The sequence below is a fragment of the Megalobrama amblycephala genome, linkage group LG11 (genome assembly GCF_018812025.1).
Source record: "Megalobrama amblycephala isolate DHTTF-2021 linkage group LG11, ASM1881202v1, whole genome shotgun sequence".
Lineage (NCBI taxonomy): Eukaryota > Metazoa > Chordata > Actinopteri > Cypriniformes > Xenocyprididae > Megalobrama > Megalobrama amblycephala.
Genome location: NC_063054.1, coordinates 14,106,955 through 14,125,129, shown reverse-complemented (window position 1 = coordinate 14,125,129; position 18,175 = coordinate 14,106,955). Strand labels below are relative to the sequence as shown.

The following is an 18,175-nucleotide window of genomic DNA, read 5'->3' as shown; positions in this document are numbered from 1 at the left end:
TAATCACATGATGTTTTCAAGAAGTTTTATGTGCGTAAACATCTGAAGCACATGCCCAGAAAGCTGCCTCTCAGACAGAGTGCGAATAACCTAATTGAGGTCACTTTCACATCCATCTTGAACCTTAATGAACAATTTCACACGTAATTATATCAAAATGACCGTAAAGGCGAGTATTCTTGTGAAACATAAGCTATGTTTCCATCAAAAGTTGTGAATTTAACTTGGGCACAAATTTAGTTTGAGTCGAAGAGAACAAAATCTTCACTTCCTGATAAACTGGCACTAAATATCACTAAGAAAAATGGAAGTTGCTGCAGACGAACCACAATAAACGCTGTCATGTTATCTTGCATTCAGATGCCTGGTGTTTATGAACTCAGTCATGTGAAGCGCTTCTGGGAGGGAATTATACTGAACCACTTTAACGGTCATTACAGAGTGACCAAAACAGCATTTCAGTCCAAGATCAGTCCGCTGATTGGTCCAGCTATGCCATTCCATTAAGTGTCAAGTCTTTTTTGATTTGCATCAAGAAATTTATTTGGAAAAGTGTTTCCATCGTAGTTTACTGCATGTTTTCATATTGCATAAAAAATTATCTCATTATAAATGACTCAGTTGAGTCATTTTTTTATGTGCATTTTTAGAATTGTTGCGCATCTTGGCATTTCCATCTAACATTATTTTATGCAATATACCAAAATGTGCATAAAAATAGGTAGATGGAAACAGCTATAGTCGGTTATGTCAGTCTTAAGAATGTAAACAGTTGAGAAAGAGAACGTGTAACAGTATGTTGGACACGTGCAGCTCTTAAAGTGACAGCAGCCTAATAAACCTACTGCTGTCTTTGCTCATGTTCACCTAAAAACAAAAGACAAAAAGAAAATCACCCATTGCTCTTGACTGAATAACTTTTGTAACTTTGGTAAGGATTAATCTATATTTAATTAATACAGTGAAGACTATACATTTTTATTTCACAGTTTTACTGTGAAAATTACTTTATTTAAAGGGTTAGTTCACCCAAAAATGAAACTTCTGTCATTTAATACTCACCATCATGTCGTTCCACACCCGTAAGACCTTCGTTAATCTTCGGAACGCAAATTAAGATATTTTTATTGAAATCCGATGGCTCAGTGAGGCCTGCATAGCCAGCAATGACATTTCCTCTCTCAAGAGCCATAAATGTACTAAAAACATATTTAAATCAGTTCATGTGAGTACAATAGTTCAATATTAATATTATAAAGCGACGAGAATATTTTTTGTACACCAAAAAAAACAAAATAACAACTTATATAGTGATGGCCGATTTCAAAACACTGCTTCATGAAGCTTCAGAGCGTTATGAATCTTTTGTTTCGAATCAGCGGTTCGGAGCGCCAAAGTCACGTGATTTCAGCAGTTTGGTGGTTTGGCACGCGATCCTAATCATGATTCGACACAAAAGATTCATAAACGCTCCGAAGCTAAATGAAGCAGTGTTTTGAAATCGGCCATCACTATTTAAGTCGTTATTTTGTTTTTTTTGGCCGCACCAAAAATATTCTCGTCACTTTATAATATTAATATTGAACCACTGTACTCACATGAACTGATTTAAATATGTTTTTAGTACATTAATGGATCTTGAGAGAGGAAGTGTCATTGCTGGTTATGCAGGCCTCACTGAGCCATCGGATTTCAACAAAACATATCTTAATTTGTGTTCCGAAGATGAACAAAGGTCTTACAGGCTGTGGAACGGCATGAGGGTGAGTAATAAATTACATTATTTTCATTTTTGGGTGAACTAACCCTTTAATTTCTGTACCTGAAAATTGTTTCACTGGTATCTAAAAATTTGATTTTAAAAGCTGGGCCAGTAGAAAAAGTGTTGGAGCAGCTCAAATATTCACTGTGCTATTAAATGAAAAATAAAATATGATATTACAGAATGAACAGTGAAAGTAATTCTCCGAAGCTTCATGAATCTTTTGTTTCGAATCAGTGATTCGGAGCGTGTATCAAACTGCTAAAGTCACGTGATTTTAGTAAACGAGGCTTCGTTACGTCATCACTGTTTCGAAACAGTTTGAAATTTCAATGGTTCACCGATAGAGGGCGATGATAAAGTGAACCCATGAATCATGCAGATTCACTGAGAACTATTGAACAAGTGTCTAGGGCTTTACCCTATGGTTCTTGCCTGATCTCCGATCAGTTTTATACATTTGTAGATGTTTTAATTATACATTAGAATAATTAAAATTAATAATGGTAGTTATTAATCTCTTATTGGCCTGTTTAGCTTGAGCCATGGAACAAAGAAACAAGCCTTTAAAATTGATAAAAGAACACATATTATACAGACACTCTAAATTTAATCTAATTAGATGATTAGTTAATTCCATTTGATTGATTTTACTTTCAATAAAACTTTTGCAATACATTTGTTAAAGGGTATTTTTAATGCATGGTTTGGCCTGAGTTTTGTTGCATTTCCACTGTTCTGACCAGGGGTCACCGTGGAGACGGGTGTCAGATTGTTTCGAAGCCTCGAATCATTACGGCACATTTGCTTCAACTGTTTCAGTGTTTCACGAAGCCTCGATCTGCCCATCACTAATTTTGGCAATAATAAAAAAATGTTGTCCTATAAGAAAATAATTTCAAAATTGTGAGGCATTTCGTTAGCCAAATTAACCTATTTAATCATTTACTATAGGTTGAAATATTTTTTCTTTTTTATGCTATATTTATGGAAGACAATAAAGATATTTACAAAAAAAAAAAAAAAAAAAATTATTCTTCCTTCGGGGGGCGGTTGACTGCTGAAAGCCGAAAACTCAAAGGTCACAATTAAATCTTATGATGTTTTTGTCTTTGAGACATCTGCTCAGAACGAATGATTAAGTGAGTTATTTCTGAGCATTTTTTCCGCAAATTCGTAGAAATCCTCAGCAATCCCTACAAAATGATTTTAGTAGTAGGCTACTTATAAACGAATGTGATTGGTGAAGCATGAACAGCGAGGAGAAAAGTAACAGGTAACATGTGAAAACGCCATTAAAACGAGCTGCTTCAGAAGCGTCCTGTACGATAATTTACACTTGAAAATGACACCAAAAACGTTAATACCAGTTGAATACATTATGCACAATGAATAACTGAGGAAGATTTATAATTCGGACTCATCGTTCCTGACTAAGTGCTGAGCGCCGCCCATTTTCAGATTCTCCTGTTTCATGCTAGTTATTATAATTTATTAGTGAATAAATATTGTCTGCAGACCATAATTGAGAATAACAGGTGTTACAATATATTCGGTTCCTGAAATATTCTGTTCCACTGGGTGGCGCTTACGCGAATATTCATGATATCCTCCTCTTGTGGGCGTGTCCTTGAGACAACGCGCAAGTGAATGGAACTGAAAATATTAGTACACGCTCCCCAAATCGCATCGGTTTAATGGATTATTTCGAAAAGGTAATAAAATATTCAGTGTTAAGCAACAGTTCACGTGTTCAAAGCAATGCACAGTTTGTGTAATATGATAAATTTTGCCTGATTGAGTACAGACATTCAGATAAACAGTTAACGTAATGATACATCAGAGCAAACATGAAGCGCATAACCTTGTTTTACACTGATGAGTTTTCTGTTTAGCTTTTTTATTTGTGAGGCTTCTTCTGCCCTCGGTTGAGTGTGTGGCTACTCAGCCTATGCAGCGAGCTAAACATGCAGTAAGAGAAGGTGTGGCTCCATGAATGACAGGACACAGTTTTCTTCTTAGAGCCTTTACTGAAGACCTCTCTTTTCTGATTTGTAAAACTGTAAACATACACGGAAAATTTATTATTTAACAAACCAAGACACATTGCTGTGGATTTAAATGCTGGAAGTGATGAGAATTCAAGATATAAGAATCACAAGATTACATTTTAAATAATTCAGTTTGTGTCAGTTTGCCACCATGAGGTTGCAGAATATAGCCTACTGCAGTCAATTGCAGTTTTAGTACACACAATTAACAGGCAGTTCAAAATACTGTTCGACATATTTATAATCCCAAAATTTATTTACTGCTACTGTAGAAGAAAGTTATGCATGTTTCTTTTTTACTTTGACAACCCGTATGAACAACCTGACGACCTAGGTTGTGTGAAAAACAATGCTGACATTGACTTATAAGAAACTGTGCAACCACATGCCAAACAGAAGCTAGCAACATTAGATTGACTTAGATAACAAACATCTTTTTTGCTTGTAAGAGTCAAAATAACCTCTTAAGTAACAGAACATTTAGAAAAACAAAATTGTCCATTTATTACTTACAGACTATGGCACGTCAAAGCTTCCCAAAGATATAAGGGGTCTGAGAGGAGTGTAGCGTGTCAACACCTCCAGACATTTTCTCACACTGCGTGTAACAAACTTTTTGCCTGCTGGCTCAACACATCACCAACAGAGCGCCTTCATAGCGCATGCAAAATATAATCAAAGAAGAACCCCCCAAAAAACACTAAAGGAGATACTGACCCCTAGCGGGAAAATAAAGAAATGCACTGGCGAACTAATACCATACTATTGAACGTAGAGGAACAGAATAAGGCTTTAAAATGTTTTTGAATAGTTTGCTTAGTTTGCTTCCTTTGTTGTAATTCTGTGACTACAGGCTACTGCATAGCCTAGTGTTGACAACTTGAAACAAACCTCTACAAATGTATCTGTGGCCTAATAAAAAGTATAAGCTATAGCCTGGTGTGAATATTCTGTCATCCTTAATTTCTTGATTATTTTGATATTTTCAGTGTTTATCACCACAGTAAGACTTACATAGGCTACCCTTTATCAACACCAAACTACAAATATTTCCTGTTTTCTCATATTTTACTGGATATCATGACAAATGATCATTATAGTCCAACAAGTAAATGCACACTTTATGTTATTTGTCACATATTTTACTTGGGTAAAGTTGGTTTTATATTCGCACATTTGGACTTCTGATAAATTCAGGCTTTCCAATAAATGTGCAATAAATTAATGTTTGCGAATTTTAAGCAGCAACATGATATTGACAACCAACGATTGTCAACTTACAACATTTTTCACAGTCGATCAAAATAGGCAAGTATTGTTTTAATGGCATATTTACTTGTGAATGTCCAGTGAATGTCCAATGTAGTGTGATTAACAAGGCTATTGAATACGGATGTCTGAATGTGCGAATATAAAACCAACTTTACCCAAGTACATATTTTTGTTGCAAAGCAACATCATTTTTTTTTTTTTGTTGAGTTTTTCACTTTCAACTGTTTTTCCAGCAAATTTCTTAATGTGTAAATATTTGTACAAACAAAAAGATTCAACAACTGAGACATAAACTGAACAAATTTCACAGATGTTGTGGCACCAGCTGCTTTACAGAGCATCTCATCCTCATGGACAGCACCATTTGCAACTCTTGCTGTGAGATGTTACTCCAATCTTCCATCAAGGCATTTCACATTCTCAAACATGCCTGGTGGGACTTGTGGTTACATGTGGTTTGGCACTGAAAGGACAATCAGCTGTCCTTCTGTCTCCCTGTAGCACCGTCTCAAGCATCTTCATGTGTGTATGTGATGGAGGGATTCCCGCCGCTGTTTTGACTCCTTTACACATTTTAGGAACATTGCAGTTTATTGCTCTGTTCTCATCTGCAGTCCTCTTATCTCCTGCAGCAGGACTAAGGCATGTTCGCACAGGTGATCAGAGACCCTGCATCATTCTTCTGGTGTTTTTCAGAGTCAATAGAAAGGTCTCTTTAGTGTCCTAAGTTATTGTAACTGTGACCTTGCTTGACCTATAGGTGTATGTGCAATAATTGAATAACATGACAAACATTGTTAAAACCCTTTCTAAAGATCTGTAAAACTTATTTGGATTGTACAAAATGATCTTTAAAATATTATCCTGAAAATTGACTTTTCTTAATTTTTTTTTTTTTTTTTTTTTTTACAACAAAACCAGTTGTAGCCTATATAAATATTAATTACATTAAATGTTATAACAAGTACAGAAGTAATTACTCTATGAATGTAACTAAAATTGAAAAGACAATCAAAACAATGTGTGAAAAGAAGCAATGCTATATGTGAGGTTCTGAGGTAAATATTAAAACAGGGCCTTGGCACTCGGGAACAGCCTTCATGGATGTCCGGATCACACACTGCCAGAGCTATCCAAGACTTCAGCTCTCACATCCAGTCTGAAACAGACAGTGACTTTACAAGTTGATGAGCATAATGTGGAAACATCACAAAAGCAAAACAAAACCATATTATGACATTGGTGATGATAATAAAAAATAACGTCATCTTATAAAGTAGCTTTTTTATTTTTTTCTGTGTATTTGTGCTGTATTACCTCACAGAAATAAATTTCATTATTATTATCAGAATTATTTTATTTGACTGCTTTTTAAATTGTTTTAAATCAGATACATAAGGTTGTTTGAGTATGTGTTATTTTTGACACATTTCAGGGTTTTGTGCTGCAATATCCTGCCTTGTCAAACTTTAAATATAACGAAACTGAATTATAATTTCATAATTATAATATTTTAAACAAAAATAACGTTCTTTAAGTAGCTGCTGGCATGTCCAAGAAGACTGTCATCAAAACAAAGCTCCAAAGATTTATATTCCATAGGGATTTTTTATTACCTTTTCGAAATAATCTATTAAACATTTGCAATTTGAGGAGCGTGTATTAATATTTTCAGTTCCATTCACTTGCGCGTTGTCTCAAGGACACGCCCACAAGAGGAGGATATCATGAATATTCGCGTAAGCGCCACCCAGTGGAACAGAATATTTCAGGAACCGAATATATTGTAACACCGGGACCTACTGTGCGTCGTTACTAGCGCACGTCTCCGCCTTCAACTACGTATCTGTATCTGTAACTTTCGTATGGCAAGCCGTTTTACCATTTAAACCTTTGTTCTTGACTATCTATAAATATATTTAAAGATAGTAACGATTGTATTTTGACGAGTGATAATTATAATTCGACTAGTCAGAATGACAATTAGAGATATCTGCAATTATAAGTGCACTAGTAAGAAATCCGATTTGAGATCTGTAATATATATTTTGACTAGTCAAAACTCCATTTAAGATATCTGTAATGATGTCATAGATATCTTTAAAAGACGCATAATTTATCTGCAAAGGTAATTAGAGATATCTCTAATTTGGTTTCGACTAGTCACAATTATATTTTAAGATATGGTACCAATCACGGAAAGTAGGGACACAAGTCGGTTCTGGGGCATTTTGAGTTATTCACAGATTCTGAAAGTGTAGTCTCCAAACTTTCCAACGATGTGTAACACATGGAAATCTGATAATGGACTTCATCTTTCGCGTCTGATTGCGCTATAATACTGTCAAATACACAAAAGGTTTACATAAACACAGTTGGTTATGTCTGAAGTGAGTTGAGAAAATCGGAGGCGTGCAGGTCTTAAAGTGACAGCATCCTAATAGTTAGCATGCGGACCCTTGTCCTTAAAGGGATAGTTCACACAAAAATTAAAATCTGTCATCACATACTCACTTTCAAGTTGTTTAACCCTTTAACACGTACGATCACACCGGTGTGATCAGTCTTGTCTGGCCCCAGGAGCGTACGATCACACCGGTGTGATTAGAACGTTCAGTGCATCGCGTGATCAACTGCCAAATTCAAATGTGCGTGCGCGCTTTGGCTGGCGCTAAACCAGAGATGGACGTGCGCAGCGCTTTTCATACATTACATATATGCAGTGTTTTCAACCAAATAATGTTTATTGTAGATTTCAGACATTTAAATACACACGAGTACTAACAAAACAATATATTTAGAGTTTGTAAAATACACAATGATGTCTATAGAAGCGGAAATAACAACCCTTTCCATTATAATTAGACGACACGTTTTATTCATATCAGATACACATTGTGAAAGTAACTTTAAAGCTTACTCTATTCTTCCCCAGTTCACCGACTCACTTACTTTCATGTATTTCGGGAGAAGTGGATAAATTCACGGGTTGTAAATCCAACAGATCCGATTCTCTGTGCAGCGCAAACTAACATGGCGGCGCCCATATGGCTCAATTAACATGATCGTTATAAAGGTGTTTAAACTGCAATACACATCCACTTGCACATATTTGTCATCGGAATATTAGATATTTCATGCTAAGTCAACAAAGTTGTGAATATTTTGATAACAAAGGAAAAATTAATGAAAGCAGATTATCATTCATACAGTGCTGCGGTGTGTCACATAACAAGCGATGACGCGTCACCATGGAAACCATAAAGCGATACGTTCTAAATAACGGTCGCTTCAAAAAACTCACGTTGGGGGGTCAGCCAGAATATTTAAAACTTACGTGCGAAAGGGTTAAACCTGAATGAGTTTCTTTCTTCTGTTAAACTCAAAAGAAGATATTTTAAAGAAGGTTGGTAACCAGACAGTTGACGGCACCCACTGACTTTTTTTCCTACTATGGAAGTCAATGGTGCCGTCAACTGTCTGGTTACCAACATGTAACATAAGTAATGACAATTTTCATTTTTGGGTAACTATCTCTTTAAAGTATTCATGGTAAAGTAATCATTGTGGAAGTATGACTAAGTATGACAAATGTTTTTGCTGCTTTTGGCAACCTGTTTGTTTAGAGTTCATATCTGGAGTTAATGCATTTGTTTTTAATGTGTTAAATAGCATGTAATATTTAGTGTGCTTGTGCTTATATAAAATGATTTGATAAAATGAGATTTGTAAAAATATAAAAATAATAACAATAAAAAAAAAAATTATTGTGGTACAAGACACTGTGGCATGGCAATCAAATGAAAGGGGGCCCTTGGTGTTGCTATAGCCCCAGGGCCCAATGTGTTCTTAATCCGGGCCTGAGTACGGGTAGGAGTATTTAATGCTAAAACGGCTTGCCATACATCTGTCGCGGTGTCGCCCTCCCTGCTTAATAACAGACGGGTACATCCTAGCTCCTAGTCAAAAAGCCACTCTATTTTACTAATGTCTCTTGTTGTTTGAAGACTCGAGGGTTGTATAGCTATGCGACGTACAAAATAGTCTGCCATTGTTTAGCACAGCTTTGCACGAGCTTGTGTTTACAGCATCACACGAGCAGCGTGTGTGATATTGATTCAGTGTTAGAGCTATTTTGGTTTCATAATGGCAAGCGAGGCGCTCCACAAATTCGTTTGCCTTTGTCGATACCTACAGGATCCCTGCCATGTCGCCAGATTCCAGCAGTTTTGCGGCGTCCGCGGGACGTTTCCTAAAAAAACAGCCGAGGCTGACGCGAAGCTTGCGGTCAACAGGTGCTTGCGTGGGCAATGTCAGGAAGACCGCGCGGCTAGTGGGGATTCAGCACACGGAACTCGCGGGCCAAAGGCTGAGAAAAAGTTTAAATGCCGCTGGAAATGATGAACAGGACGAAAGTCCCGCTGATTTTCTCAACGGACCCTCGGGGCAAGAGGCTGAGAGAGACTCCAAAGGCAGAGTGAAGCCTTTACGCAGGAACTCATTGACTGGTGAGGTTGGCCAGGAGTTCATCATCGAGAACAAGTTTCTCTTCTATCTCTTCACCATTGGTACCGAGCTGGGCAATGAGATGTTTTTCATCGTGTTCTTCCCTTTCTTGATGTGGAACGTCGATCCCTATGTGAGCCGGCAGCTCATCGTGGTGTGGGCTTGGGTGCTGTTCTTCGGCCAGTCCACTAAAGATCTGATCCGGTGGACCCGTCCTGCCTCTCCTCCTGTGATTAAAGTGGAGGTGTTCTACAACACGGAGTACAGCATGCCCTCCACACATGCCATGACCGGCACCGCGATGCCCTTCTGTCTGTTCATGCTCACATGCAGTCGCTGGGAGGTACAGTATACTTGTACACAAAACCAAGCCGATAATCTTACCCACGCGAAACAAGTAGTTGACTGTTTCTGTTTATGGGAATGTGTTGAACTAACTAGCATTTTTATTTTATGAAATATGCATTAGCACTTATTCCTATTCACTTGTACTTCATTCATTAAAGGCGCTATAAGCGATTCTGAGCGGAGTAACTTCCTGTTGACGTTCGAAGTGTTGTCAAACAAAACAGAGGCTAGCTAGACCCTCCCTCCTACTCCTCCTGGTCCTCCCTCCGTGCTTCCTGAAACAGTCATGAACGCGCATTTAAAATGTAAGTAGCTTGCGTATTGACGCTGCTTGTCGGTTATTGGCTGGAGCATGTTTATTATGTTAAGTGGTCCAGGCTGCACCAGTTTGTTTTTATTGCAGTTTTCGGAGCTTGTGGCGACTACAGAGACCGCGTTTTTTTTACAGTGTGTTCAGGGGACAGGCAGCTAGCGCATAGTGAGATGTTTGCGGTATGTGACAAAAAAAAAAAATTGGGCCTAAAAACGCGTCAAATCGCTTAGAGCGCCTTTAATATTACTGTTCCATATACTGCCACTGGCCACAAATAGCAAATTTTGGGTATCACTCTCATTAGTTATTAATAGTTAAAGGAATAGTTCACCCCAAAAGGGAAATTATCCCCATAATTTACTCACCCTCAAGCCATCCTGGGTGTATATGACTTTCTTAGAAAGAAACATAATCAGACTATTAAATAAAATCCTGGCTCTTCTCAGCTTTGTAATGGCACTGAATAGTGCCCAAGTTTTTGAAGCTCCAAAAAATGCATCCAACCATCATAAAAGTAATCCATATGACTCCTGTGGGTTAATAAATGTTTTCTGAAGTGAAGCGAAGAATATCCATATTTAAAACTTTATTAACTAAAATCACTGGCTTCCAGCAACGGCCGTACGCAAGGGTGACCAAACTATGAAGTAGCCATACTGGCTTGACTATATATGGAAAGTAAAAACTAATTGTATTTAAAGGGTTAGTTCACCCAAAAATGAAAATAATGTCCTTTATTACTCACCCTCATGCCGTTCCACACCGGTAAGACCTTTGTTCATCTTTAGAACACAAATTAAGATATTTTTGTTGAAATCCGATGGCTCAGTGAGGCCTGCATAGCCAGCAATGACATTTCCTCTCTCAAGAATCCATAAAGGTACTAAAAACATATTTAAATCAGTTCATGTGAGTACAGTGGTTCAATATTAATAATTTAAAGCGACAAGAATATTTTTGGTGCGCCAAAAAAAACAAAATAACGACTTACATAGTGATAGCAGATTTCAAAACACTGCTTCATGAAGCTTCGGAGCGTTATGAATCTTTTGTGTCGAATCAGCGGTTCAGAGCGCCAAAGTCACGTGATTTGAGCAGTTTGGCAGTTTGACACACGATCCTAATCACGATTCGATACGCTGATTCATAACGCTTCCAAAGCTTCCTGAAGCAGTGTTTTGAAATCAGCCATCACTATACAAGTCGTTATTTTGTTTTTTTGGCGCACCAAAAATATTCTCGTCGCTTTAAAATATTAATATTGAACCACTGTACTCACATGAACTGATTTAAATATGTTTTTAGTACCTTTATGGATTCTTGAGAGAGGAAATGTCATTGCTGGCTATGCAGGCCTCACTGAGCCATCGGATTTCAACAAAAATATCTTAAATTGTGTTCCGAAGATGAACGAAGGTCTTACGGGTGTGGAACGGCATGAGGGTGAGTAATAAATGACAAAATTTTCATTTTTGGGTGAACCAACCCTTTAAAGACATAATGCAGTTCAACGAGGTCGTTTACACCACGCTCTCTCGTCTCGTATGTGTTTTTTGTTGTTGTTTTATTTTTTTTACACAAGCAGAAAAGTACACTTTTTGACTTTCAGGCCTTCTTCAGTGTGTGTGTGTGTTTAATGACATAAGAAATATTTTTAATATAGGATTTGGGATAAATACTAGTGCAGTCAGTGGTGTCAAGTCTTTTAAGAGTTTTAATTTATCATTTGTCTGAAGCTAATTCCTTTAGAAAATGTTATTGAAGAATAAATGAAATGCTCCAAAATGCACTAATATTTTTTTTTACTGTATTAAAGAACGTATTGCATAGTCCCTGAATGCAGTGCATTAAGTTGTGAACCTAGTGAACCTGGGATGTGAACCCAGTAAAAGGGGCTGATAAGGATGTGTTTTCACATCATACCTCAGCTGTTGATGTAGCATCAAGAGAGTTGTGTAATGCTCTCAAAACATGTTGTATTGCCACGAATTGCCCTTTAGTTCTCATTAATTGCCCTTTAATTGTATTGCCCTTTAGTTCTCATTAATCGCCCTTAACCCTTTAAAGGGCAGGAACATAAAGGAACATAAAGGTTTTGCAGTCTCTATATACATACATACTCTACATACATTCGATCCCAGCTTTTCATCATCCTTAGGGTAAATTGGCTGTTAAAAATATGTAAGTTACCCTTAAAATTTAAGGCATAAGGCCAGTTCACACCAAGAATGATAACTATAAATATAATAATAAAGATATAGTTTTAAAAATCATTTTAAATGTAAAAGAAAAGCACTGTCAGTGTCCACACTACAGGTATAATGATAACGATATAGTTGGGATCACTTTCAGAATGATTTTTTCCAGTTGTTGAACGATAAAACACTGACAGCCAATCAGAATCCATTTTAATTTAAGGGCTTGTGCATTTAAAATGTCAGACGACATTGCAGAGAAGTTAATCGCCATGGTCCAGAAAAAGCCACAACTGTTTGACAAGTCAAACCCCCTTTTTAAGGATACTTTAAAGAAAATTGATATATGGAAAACAATCTGTTATATACTCGGAGTAAATGCTGAGAAGTATTAATGATAATATCATTATGCCAGGCTAGCAAACAGTGTAACATAATATTACCTCAGGTATCCAGCACTAGTTTGAAGCTTGCTTTCTTTGAAGTTGCAGTGAAAAAGACTAGCCGTTGTTTTTATTCCACTATTTTGCCAGCTAAATTCACTGTTAGATTAGATCAATTACACTAGCTATTCACTGGAAACATAGCATGCTGAGGACATCTGCTGGTTAAAACTGTGTAAATGCAACAAGAATAGTAAAAAAAATATTGAACACATTTCAAAAACTGCAGCCTGTGAGCTTGGTGTGGACACAAATATATTTATCATTATAGTTACAGTGTTTCCCACAGGATTTTGTAAGACTGTGGTGGGTGGTCATCGGTTCCTCTAGTGGGGTCCGGGGCATGCCAATTTTGTACATTTTAAATTTAAATGCTTAAATCTGGTGCATTCTGAGAGCAAAATTAAGTGACTAGATCAATGAAGAAATTTGTTCTCTTGTAAACAATTTGTGCTTTATTAGTAATTTATTTATTTATTGGTGATGGTAGTGATGGCACATTTGTCACATACACAACATATAGTAGGCTAAAAGATAGTTCATAAGTGGTCAAAGATGTAGAGTATACAATTAAAACCATAAAACCATTAAAAATATGTAGCAAAAGAGGTTACCTTTGTTGAATTAATTTATTAGTGGGAGCCTGTATCTATACATCTGTATTTGTGGAACTAATGGTCACTCTTTGATTTGTTAAACAATCCAGAATGCACTTAACACATTACTTCATTATAGAGAAAAATAACAAATGAATAAAAATATATAATCATTAGCTGACCAAATAAATAAATAAGTAAACTAGGTGAGTAGCCTATATAATTCAGCAGCAAAAAGTATTCTAGCCTAATTTTTTTTGGGAAAAAAACAACAACTTTGCACAGTAATTTTATAAATCCAAATGGTAATAAAAAGTTTAAAATTACTATTTGTATTCTTATGAAAAAAAAAAAAAAGATTTATATTAGATTTATATGTAAATAATTATATGTAAGATTAAAAGACCCTTATTTTAAATGTATTGTGCAGCTTTTTAATGGGGCAACAAGATATGATAGATACGACAGAACAAAATAGGCTATTAATAATCTTTCAGTGTGCAAAACCATAATAATATTAAACGCTTCAAAACAGCAGCAAAAAAACGCTAATGCGCATCTTGAGTACAGAATGATGTGCTTGAAGCAATGTGGAGTCAGAGCGCGCAGTTGCGCTGCGCATTGAAAAGTTCACGGTACAAGAGAATCCCTGTGTATATCTGCTTCTAACAGTTTATTAATCATCTGTTTCTTCTCACTTTTTAAAATTCCAGTTATTGTGCGTGTGACGCAAATTCATAGTCCTTGTGTTGTGCGATCTAACAGACATCTGTAGCCAGTATGATGACATCATTCAGAAACAGCAATAAATTCCAGCAGATAATGTCATTTTATGCAAATCCACAGCCCTTTATCTACATATCAAGTATTATAATGGGAATATATCATATTGGAGAGTTTTACCATGCTGACTGTCGTTACCGAACGCGCTGCGCTGTTTGAGAGCTGAATGATTGACAGCTGCAATGGAGGGAAGACGAGTTTCTGACCGTGAACTTATCGATGTACTCCTTCACATGAGGCTATGGAATAGCTTCAGATTAATTTGAATATAGTGCACGAAAACTTAATTGGTGCTAGTCTATCTATTTTGCTCTATGACTCCCACTTTTGCCATATAAAAGAGCGCAATTTCATACGGTTATTTAAATATCGCGACAAACCTAATTTCCGTTTCATTTTGAGACTGTGGCGGGACAAATTAGAATGTGGCGGGCCGCCACAGTCTAGTCAATGTATGGGAAACACTGTAGTTATCTTTATAGTTATCATTCTGGTGTGAATGGGCCTTCAGGCCAAAAATCATTCTAAGTATAAAAGAATAACAAAGTCCACACCCCAACTATAACAGAGAAACAGTATTTTTTTTGAATAATCGTTTTTTCAGTTGATGAACAATAAAAACATTGTCAGCCAGTCAGAATCCTTCTTGCTTTAAAGAGCTCGAGCATTTAAAGTGGCAGACTACAAAACTGCAGTACTTGCTTAGAATAAACAGAACGTACTCGGTTACTAACGTAACCTCGGTTCCCTGAGATACGAAACGAGTACTGCGTATGGGGGAAAAGTCTCCCTTTTTCCCCGCTACTGAAGCCTTTTCAATAACGCAGTGTAACTGCATCGTCATTGGTTCACTCATAGACAAGTTGGACCAAAGACAAGTGAAAGGCCGAAGCCGCCGTTACCCTGTTACACTACAAGGAGAGAACTCCTAGGTTGTGCAAAAAAGCGGAACACGTAGAGGCCGCGAATTTACACTGAAAGGACCCGAGCTTGCAAGGTCGGAACGTCCAACTGATAGAACCTGAAAAAAATGGACGGCGAAGACCAGCCGGCCGCCTCACAGATGTCTTTGATAGAGACTCCACTGGACCAGGCCCACGACGAAGCCATGCTTCTAGTGGAATGGGCTCTAACTCCGATGGGGCAAATTGCGCCCACAGAGGAGTAACAGAGAGCTATAGCGTCGACAGTCCATCGTGAAAGACGCTGCTTTGAGACCGGAGACCCTTTGGTGCGGCCACCAAAACAGACAAAAAGCTGATCAGACTGCCGGAAAGGCTGTGATCGCTCGATGTAGACGCGTAGAGCCCTGATGGGGCATAATGATTCAAACTCTTGCTCGTCCGACGAAGGGGGAAGCGCAGAGAGTGAAAAGACCTGTGCTCTGAATGGGGTTGAGAGCACCTTGGGAACGTAGCCAACCCTCGGTTTCAGAACGACCATAGAGTCGTTCGGCACGAATTCAAGGCATGCAGGGCTCACAGAGAGTACCTGCAAATCGCCAACACGCTTAACCGACGCCAATGCAAGTAGCAAGTCGGTTTTAAGCGTTAAGGGCCTGAGGCCCGCTAGATGCAGTGGCTCGAAAGGAGGACCTTTAAGAGCTCTGAGGACCAAGGAAAGGTCCCAGGGGGGAACGGTCAGGGGTCTAGGAGGATGCAATCGCCTGGAGCCCCTCAAAAACTTTATAACAAGATCGTTCCGCCCTACTGATTGTCCAGCGATGGGCGAGTGAAACGCTGCAATGGCTGCTACGTAAACCTTGAGCGTGGAGGGGGCCCGCCCCAATTCCAAACGCTCCTGGAGGAAGGACAGTATAGAAGATACGTCACACTCCTGTTGCGTGTGGAACACCAGCTAACAAAGAGCGACCACTTCTGGGCGTAGAGGCGTCTCGTGGACAGGGCTCTCGCCTGGGAAATGGTATCTAGCACATTCCTCGGGAGGTCAGACGGCTCCCGTCGAGGGTCCACAGATGTAGAGCCCAAAGCTCCGGCTGCGGGTGCCAGATTGTTCTGTTCGCCTGAGAGAGAAGGTCTCGTCTCAGGGGGATCGGCCAAGGGGCTTCCGTGGAAGGCCTGAACAGCTCCGAGGTCCAAATCTGGCTCCTCCAGAGTGGGGCCACTAACAGAACTCTGTGTTTGTCTTCCCTGATTTGCCTGATAACCTGAGGGATCAGGGCGATCAGGGGAAAAGCATAAAGAAGGGTATTGGGCCAAGTGTGGGCCAATGCATCGTCCTCCTTCGAATAATAGGTTGGGCAATGAGAGTTGTCTTCTGAGGCGAAGAGATCCACCTCTGCTTTCCCGAAGAACTCCCATATAGTGAGAACTGTCTGGGGGTGGAGAATCCACTCGTCTGAGGGGACGTTGTTCCGAGACAGCATATCTGCTCCCAGATTGTTCTTCCCGGGTATATGAGTCGCTCTGAGCGACCGAACCCTTGGGGATGCCCATTCCAGAAGGCGCTTCGCCAGAGCGCACAAGCGGCTGGACGAAAGACCCCCCTGTCGATTTATGTAGGAGACCACCGTCATACTGTCCGACTGGACTAAGACGTGGCGATCCGTCAAATAAGCCTGGAAAGCATGGAGGGCTCGTGTCACTGCCAGCATCTCGAGGCAGTTGATGTGTAGGTGTCTTTCCTCATGAGTCCACGAGCCGAAGACCGGACTGCCCTCGCACAGAGCGCCCCAACCCGAGTTGGACGCGTCTGTCGAAAGCACCGTTCTTCGTGACGCCGCCTGTAGGGGTACTCCAAGAGTGAACCAAGTGGGGTTCGTCCAGGGCTTCAGGGCTGCTAGACAGGCCTGATTGACCTTGAGGCGCAGGCGTCCGTGAGGGACCCGAACTTTCAACCAGTACTGCAGAGGCCGCATGCGAAGCAGGCCGAACTGGAGGACTGGGGAGGCAGAAGCCATGAGCCCTAGCAACCTCTGGAACATCTTCAGAGGGAGGTAGGCTTTGTTTTTGATGGAAGCCGTGAGCTGCTGAATGGCCAGAGCGCGCTGCCGAGACTACTGCCGTCATACGGACAGAGTCGAAGACTGCACCCAGGAACGAGATACGTTGAGTGGGAAGCAGTGAGCTCTTGGCTGGGTTGACCCTGAGACATAGGCACTCTAAGTGGCTGAGGAGCACGGATCTGTGGTGTTCCAGTTCTGTAAGCGAGCTGGGCAGGATGAGCCAGTCGTTGAGATAATTCAGAACGCGTATTCCCATCTGTCTCAGAGGGGAAAGTGCCACGTTCATGCACTTCGTAAAAGTGCGAGGAGCCAGGGAGAGCCCGAAGGGAAGGACCGTATATTGGTGAGCCACACCCTCGAACGCGAATCTCAAGAATCGCCTGTGATGGGGGGCTATCTGGATGTGAAAGTAAGCATCCTTCAGATCCAGCGAGCAGAACCAGTCCTCGTGGCAAATCTGCGCGAGGATCTGCTTCAGCGTCAGGACTTTGAACTTTCGCTTCATGAGGGAAAGGTTCAATAACCTGAGGTCCAGAATGGGCCTGAGACCGCCGTCTTTTCTTTGGAACCAAGAAGTAGTGGCTGTAAAAGCCCAACTCGCTCTCTGGGAAGGGAACTATTTCTATAGCCCCTTTCCTTAACAGAGTTAAAACCTCGGTTCGGAGGACATGCGCGTTGTCCGCTTGTACCGAAGTCTGAATAACCCCGCCAAAGCGCGGAGGTCTTCTGGCAAACTGGAGTGAGTAGCCCTGGCTTATGACTTTTAGAATCCAGCTTGACACCCCAAGGATGGCTTTCCAAGCCTCGGCCGGGCGGCAAGAGGGAGAATAACATCGGATGACGGCCCGCTTAAGAGGGGGCCGTACACCAAGATGGGTGGAAGAGGAAATTCGCTCTTTTGTGGAGTGTTTAAAATTGGGTCGCGTGAAAACGGCGGTTGG

General features: G+C 39.7%; 1 pseudogene; it reads left to right on the top strand.

The window, feature by feature from the left end:
- Window positions 1-8,986: 8,986 nt before the first annotated feature.
- LOC125277763 overlaps window positions 8,987-18,175 on the top strand; it is an 18,301-nt pseudogene continuing 9,112 nt past the window's right edge.